This window comes from Somniosus microcephalus, chromosome 6, assembly GCF_052327205.1.
Source record: "Somniosus microcephalus isolate GS21.2 chromosome 6, FLI_Smic_1.0, whole genome shotgun sequence".
NCBI classification, from domain to species: Eukaryota; Metazoa; Chordata; class Chondrichthyes; order Squaliformes; family Somniosidae; genus Somniosus; species Somniosus microcephalus.
Genome location: NC_140992.1, coordinates 108,621,207 through 108,627,206, shown reverse-complemented (window position 1 = coordinate 108,627,206; position 6,000 = coordinate 108,621,207). Strand labels below are relative to the sequence as shown.

At 51.8% G+C, this 6,000-nt stretch overlaps 1 long non-coding RNA gene across 1 annotated transcript in view; it reads left to right on the top strand.

Annotated features, from left to right (window-relative positions):
- Window positions 1–506: 506 nt before the first annotated feature.
- Window positions 507–6,000, top strand: part of LOC147115978 (uncharacterized) — a 28,703-nt gene continuing 23,209 nt past the window's right edge. The window contains exon 1 of the long non-coding RNA XR_015078596.1: window positions 507–644. This is a non-coding gene — a long non-coding RNA (uncharacterized LOC147115978). The remainder of the gene's footprint in view (window positions 645–6,000) is intronic.

The following is a 6,000-nucleotide window of genomic DNA, read 5'->3' as shown; positions in this document are numbered from 1 at the left end:
ATCATGCGATTGACTCGTTCAGTCACCCTCATAATGCATTATGTGTTATGTGCGTAACACCCCAGTTATTATAAAAGTGTATGCTTTGATTGACCATGGAAGTTCCATTGGTCTATATATAAACTTCATGGGCCCGGAAATGCTGAAAGCTTAAGTTCAGGTTGCGCTCACTGTTGCCACTAACCTCGCCAGACTGAGGGGTCAATGGGAAGTCACTCTGTTTAAATATTTTCCATTGCTATCTGAACATAGCGTTGAAACCATAAACTCAAGACAAGTAAAATGGTGTTGTTATTAAAATTGACTTCATCCAAGTATGTCAGAAATCAACTATTAACCGCTGTGTTCAGGCTACAATTGGTGAACTGCTGTCCCTCAGTTTACAAATGTGACCTCCACAATAGCCTTTGTGTGCGGCATTGTGACACATGTTCACATCTGTAAACTTTGAGTCAATGGTTTGCTTTAATGTCTTGAGATCACTTCCTGTTGGTATAATACTAGAATCAATGCTCTTTTGCTCATCCCAAGTTGATCACTTTAGATCTCAATGTGTAAAACTGGGACCTCTTGAATATACAGGCTGACCACAACTGAGAACGGACGAAAGATATAACTTGGTTAAACCACGGTTAACTTTCAGGGTAAGTCACGGAGCAGCCTCCATATATTTAACTTTTTCTTGCCCTTTAGATCTACCGTGGTGTTCCTCCTGGTGAGTTGGCGGTTATGCTGTTGCTAGGGGAAGCACTGGATTGTGGGTATAGGGCAAGGGTGCACATGGACACGGTAACGATTTGGAAAGAAGTTTGTGAGAGATGTGCTCAGAGACAGTGAAGTGTTTATTGATTGGTTCCAAGTATGATAGGCCAATCACTTTTTATTTATATATAACAGTTTGATGTCCCATGCTATTGCTCATAGGAAGTGAGAGGATATGCTGGTTCCTTTACCTATGTATTCAATTTTTACCTCTTACTGACGGCTTCCCTTGCCACTGCCACTGCCACTGCCACTGCCCCCCGCCCCCCACCTCCCCACCCCCCAAACCCCTCCTTTCTCTTACGGTCGGTCAGCAAGTACACTCGAAATGCAATTAATACTTTAAGCTATAAAGAGCCAGTTCCCAGCTTAGTGCCAAGTACTGGTGATGGTAATAAAGAGGCTCAATGGGGGGGGGGGCACACCATAGATGATCAGGGAGGCCACAGGTGCAGCTGAGGTGCTGGTGGGGAAACAGCAGCAATGGGAACCAGTGAGAGTGGGTGGAAGGAACTTGCAGCGAGCACTATAAGAGGCCCCTGTGGAGGCAAGACGACACAGTGGATCCTCTAAAGATGACATAAAGAAAGATGGCTGCCGCTAGGCTGGTAGATCCATAAGGAACTCTGGAGCTCCTCACTTCTATCCACGGGAATCTCCTGCCATCCTTGGCTCTTTCTCTCCCAAATCTCCTCACTTCCACTGTTCAAGTTCCCCAGGCTCCATCAGTTGGTGCATTTTTGCCCTAACTACAAGTTCATTACAAGTTATCTGCTTTAAACCTCCAAATACCCATCCCCCACCCCTGCTCTCTGCTTCTCAAATTTGGTTTCCAAATTCCTGGACTTCTCAGGACATCAAGACTATGTTTTTGCATTGGATTACACCATAAGACTCATTTGCTGTGTCAAAAATTTGCTGCAAAAAAATGATCTTCTGCACTGTGGATGTTTCTCTGCTGAGCTGGGTGACTTGTTCGACTGTTTTTTCTGCCTTGTTGGTCGCTGGCTTGTGGTTTTACATTTTCTCCGCTGCATCTGATCTGCGGTGACCTCCAACCTCACCATCATCTTCCTGCACTCAACCGATTCACGTTACCACGGCAATAACCTCCAGCCTTCAATTCTCAACTCTTCAAATAGCTTCAGGACTTCACTCGTCTGCTACACTTTTCTCCGAACTTGGACAACAGTTCGTTGATGCTCCACGCCGACTCCATCCTACCTATGTCAAATTTTTCCCTCCACGGGACCTCCGACTTTAACTCTGGACTCCCTATTATTGTCACCAATCTATTCCCTGCTACTACCAGGAAATATGCATCCCTATAATTGCTACATTGTGGCTGAGCCACTAAGGGACTCCGATCAATTGTATATAATTCCCTTTAATAATATGTTAGCTACAGCCTGAGTCTGTATCTTTGTTTTCACTGTTTACATGTATAGAGCGCGATCACTTTAATAGCGCGTTTAAACGCGATGACATCACGCTGTTCATCACGTGATCCCCCACCGGCGGGAGAAACGTGATGACGTCATGACGTCAGCCACGGGACCGCCCAAGCAGTCCTCGTGGAGCCTCCGAACTGACTAGACCTATATTCGATCTTCTCCTGTAATTATCCGTTAAACTCTGTTAGTTTTCATTAAACCTCGTTTATTTGATCACCTGAGTGGACCTCAGTCTTTTGATAGGAACTAGGCATTCCTACATTGGTGACCCCGACTTTTGCGAATGGTTTTCGCAGAAGTTACTGAACATGGAAACGAACGCCGTTGCTTTGAAGCTACCACAGTTCTGGGAGCAACAGCCAGCCGCGTGCTTCATCCAGGCTGAAGCCCAGTTCGCAATCAGGAACATCATTGCGGATCAGACCCGTTACTATCACGTGGTCTCCGCCCTCGACAGCGCCACAGCCTCGCGGATCGTCAGCCTGCTTGGTAATCCACCAGAAGATCGCAAGTATGAAACGATAAAGGCACGGTTGGTACAGGTCTTCGGGCTCACGAAGTCGGAGCGCGGCCGCCGGCTGCTCGCTATGCCTGGCCTCGGGGACTCCAAGCCGTCCGAGCTCATGAGCCAAATGCTCACGCTCCTGGGCTCCGAACCGGAATGCTTTCTCTTCAGAGAGCTATTCCTCAGCCAGCTACCGGAGCAAGTTCAGGCTGCCCTAGCCAGGTCGGAAGTCACAGACTGCGCAGAGCTGGCTGCCGAAGCGGACAAGATTTTCGCGGTGACACAGCAGTACTGCGCTGCCACAAGGCGTCCATCCCCCACAGATGCTGCTCCAGCCCCTCAACCTGCGGGGTTGCGCTTCTACCACGCCTGTTTTGGCGCGAAAGCAAGATGCTGCCGCCCTCCCTGCAGCTTTTCGCTCAAAAAAAAACAACAGCAACCCTGTCGAAAGAGGACCGGTTATGCCGAGCGCCCCGCGGCTGCGATGGCAATCGGTAATTCGGGAAAACTCCTCTTAATCACCGACTCCCTATCTGGTCGACCTTTCCTCTGCGATACTGGGGCACAGTTTAGCATCCTACCCGCATCAAATCTTGATATACAAGCCGGGGGGCATGGCCTCTCCCTCGAGGCGGCTAATGGCGGGGCCATTCGGACCTTCAGAAGACGGCAGGTCCAGGTGTGCTTCGGCGGCCAGCGGTTTTACTGGGATTTCATCATGGCCAAAGTCTCTCAAGCCATCCTTGGGGCGGATTTTTTGTGCGCCAACGGCCTCCTTGTGGATGTAAGGCACCGCCGGTTGATCAATGTGGCCACTTTTCACTCCATCCCGTGCCACCGCGGTAACGCCGTGTCGCGTGCTGTCTCCTGTGCGTTCCCACCTCCGGATGACTTCACTCGTCTCCTCGGAGATTTCCTAGACCTGACCAGACCCACTTTCTCTTCCATGGCCACGAAACATGGTGTCGAACATCACATCACCACTATTGGCTCCCTGGTCTACGCACGGGCCCGGCGCCTCGAACCTGGCAAGCTCGCGGCTGCGAAAGCGGAGTTCAACATGATGGAGCGGCTAGGGATTATTCACCGGTCAAATAGTCCCTGGTCTTCGCCTCTCCACATTGTTCCGAAACCTGGTGGCGGATGGCGGCCTTGTGGCGATTACCGACGCCTGAATGACGCCACTACTCCTGATCGGTACCCGATCTCTCATATTCAGGATTTCTCTGCCCATTTGGCGGGAAATACCATTTTTTTCAAAAGTCGACCTTGTCCGTGGCTACCACCAGGTCCCCGTGCACCTGCAAGACATCCCAAAAACTGCAGTCATCACCCCATTCGGCCTGTTTGAATTTCTGCGGATGCCGCTTGGATTGAAGAACGCTGCACAGGCTTTCCAGCGCTTGATGGACTCCGTGCTTCGGGACCTAAAGTTTCTATTCGTCTACCTCGACGACATCCTCATCGTCAGCCCTAATAAAGAGGAGCACATCTGCCATTTATGCACCCTCTTTAGTCGCCTCAGTCAACACGGCTTGATCATCAACCCGGCCAAGTGCCAGTTCGGCCTGCAGCAGATTGATTTCTTAGGAAATCGCATCACATCAGACGGCGCAATTCCCCTGCAAATAAAGGTGAAGGCAGTTACTTCTTTCCCGCGCCCGCAGACTGTCAAGGCCCTGCAGGAGTTCCTCGGGATGTTAAATTTTTATCACCGGTTCATCCCTAATGCAGCTCTGCTCATGCAGCCCCTGTATGAGGCCTTCAAGGGCAAGTCCAGCAAGGATCCGATTAGCTGGACTGTCGACATGGACCGGGCGTTCGTCGACACAAAAGGCGCCTTAGCCAACGCAACCATGCTGGCGCACCCGCTGCCAGGTGCTACCATCGCCCTTACCACCGACAAGTCAGACTACGCCATCGGCGCAGTGCAGGAACAGTGGATGAATGGGATGTGGCAACCGCTGGCGTTTTTCAGCCGTCAACTACGGCGAAACGAATGGAAGTACAGTACGTTCGACCGGGAGTTGCTGGCCCTTTTTCTGGCCATCCACCATTTCCGGTTCTTGCTAGGGGGACGTCCATTCACGGATTTTGTGGGCCATAAGCCACTAACGTTCGCTATGGCCAAGACCGCCGAATCGTGGTCAGCTCGGCAACAACGTCAGTTGACGTTTATCTCGAATTCACCACTGACATTCAGCATGTGTCCGGTAAAGACAACCTGGTGGCGGATTGCCTCTCCTGCGCGATTGTTCATGCAGTCCAGCTCGGCATCGACTATGCCCTCATGGCTGCGGATCAAGCCTCAGATCCGGAAGTCCAATCTTACAGAACCAACCCCTCAAGACTCCAAGCGGCCGATGTCAAATTCCATGCCACGGGCACTACGCTACTCTGCGACATCTCCGTAGGAGATCCTCGCCCTATCGTGCCGGTCGCCTGGCGCCGAAAAGTTTTTGACGCCATACACGGGTTGTCGCACCCTGGCATGAAGGCCTCGCAATGGCTGATGTCGTCCAAATTCGTGTGGCGGGGCATGCACATGGATGTCCGCGACTGGGCCAACACCTGCGTGGTCTGCCAATTGGCCAAGGTGCAGCGTCACGTCAAGGCTCCATTGGCCACTTTCGCTGTTCCGGAACGTAGGTTTGATCATGTGCATGTGGACCTGGTGGGGCCACTTCCGCCTTCGCATGGGTTTACTCATCTTCTTACAATGGTGGACCGCACCACTAGATGGCCTGAGGCGGTTCCTTTGTCATCCACCACTTCCGCAGACGTCGCCAGGGCATTCATCTCCTCTTGGGTCGCCCGTTTCGGGGTACCGGCGGACATCTCGTCTGATCGTGGGCCGCAGTTTTCTTCTGAGCTCTGGAACGCTGTGGCTCAGGGGCTCAGCGTCAAGCTACATCGCACCACTGCCTACCATCCACAGGCAAACGGCCTGTGCGAACGATTCCACAGGTAGCTCAAAGCCGCACTGCGAGCCAGCCTTCAAGGTGCGGGTTGGGTGGACAGGCTTCCATGGGTCCTTTTGGGTCTTCGTACGGCATCTAAAGAAGATCTTCAATCGTCCTCGGCGGAGCTCGTATATGGACAGCCGCTACGCGTACCAGAGGATTTCCTTCCGACTCCAACAGAGCCATGGTCCGCATCCCAGCAGCTCATCAGCCACCAGGAGGCAGCCAGAAGTTTCGCTCCAGTGCCTACATCACATCACAGCTGGCAGAGCTCCCACGTCCCAGCTGAGCTGAAGAACGCCGACTATGTGTTTAT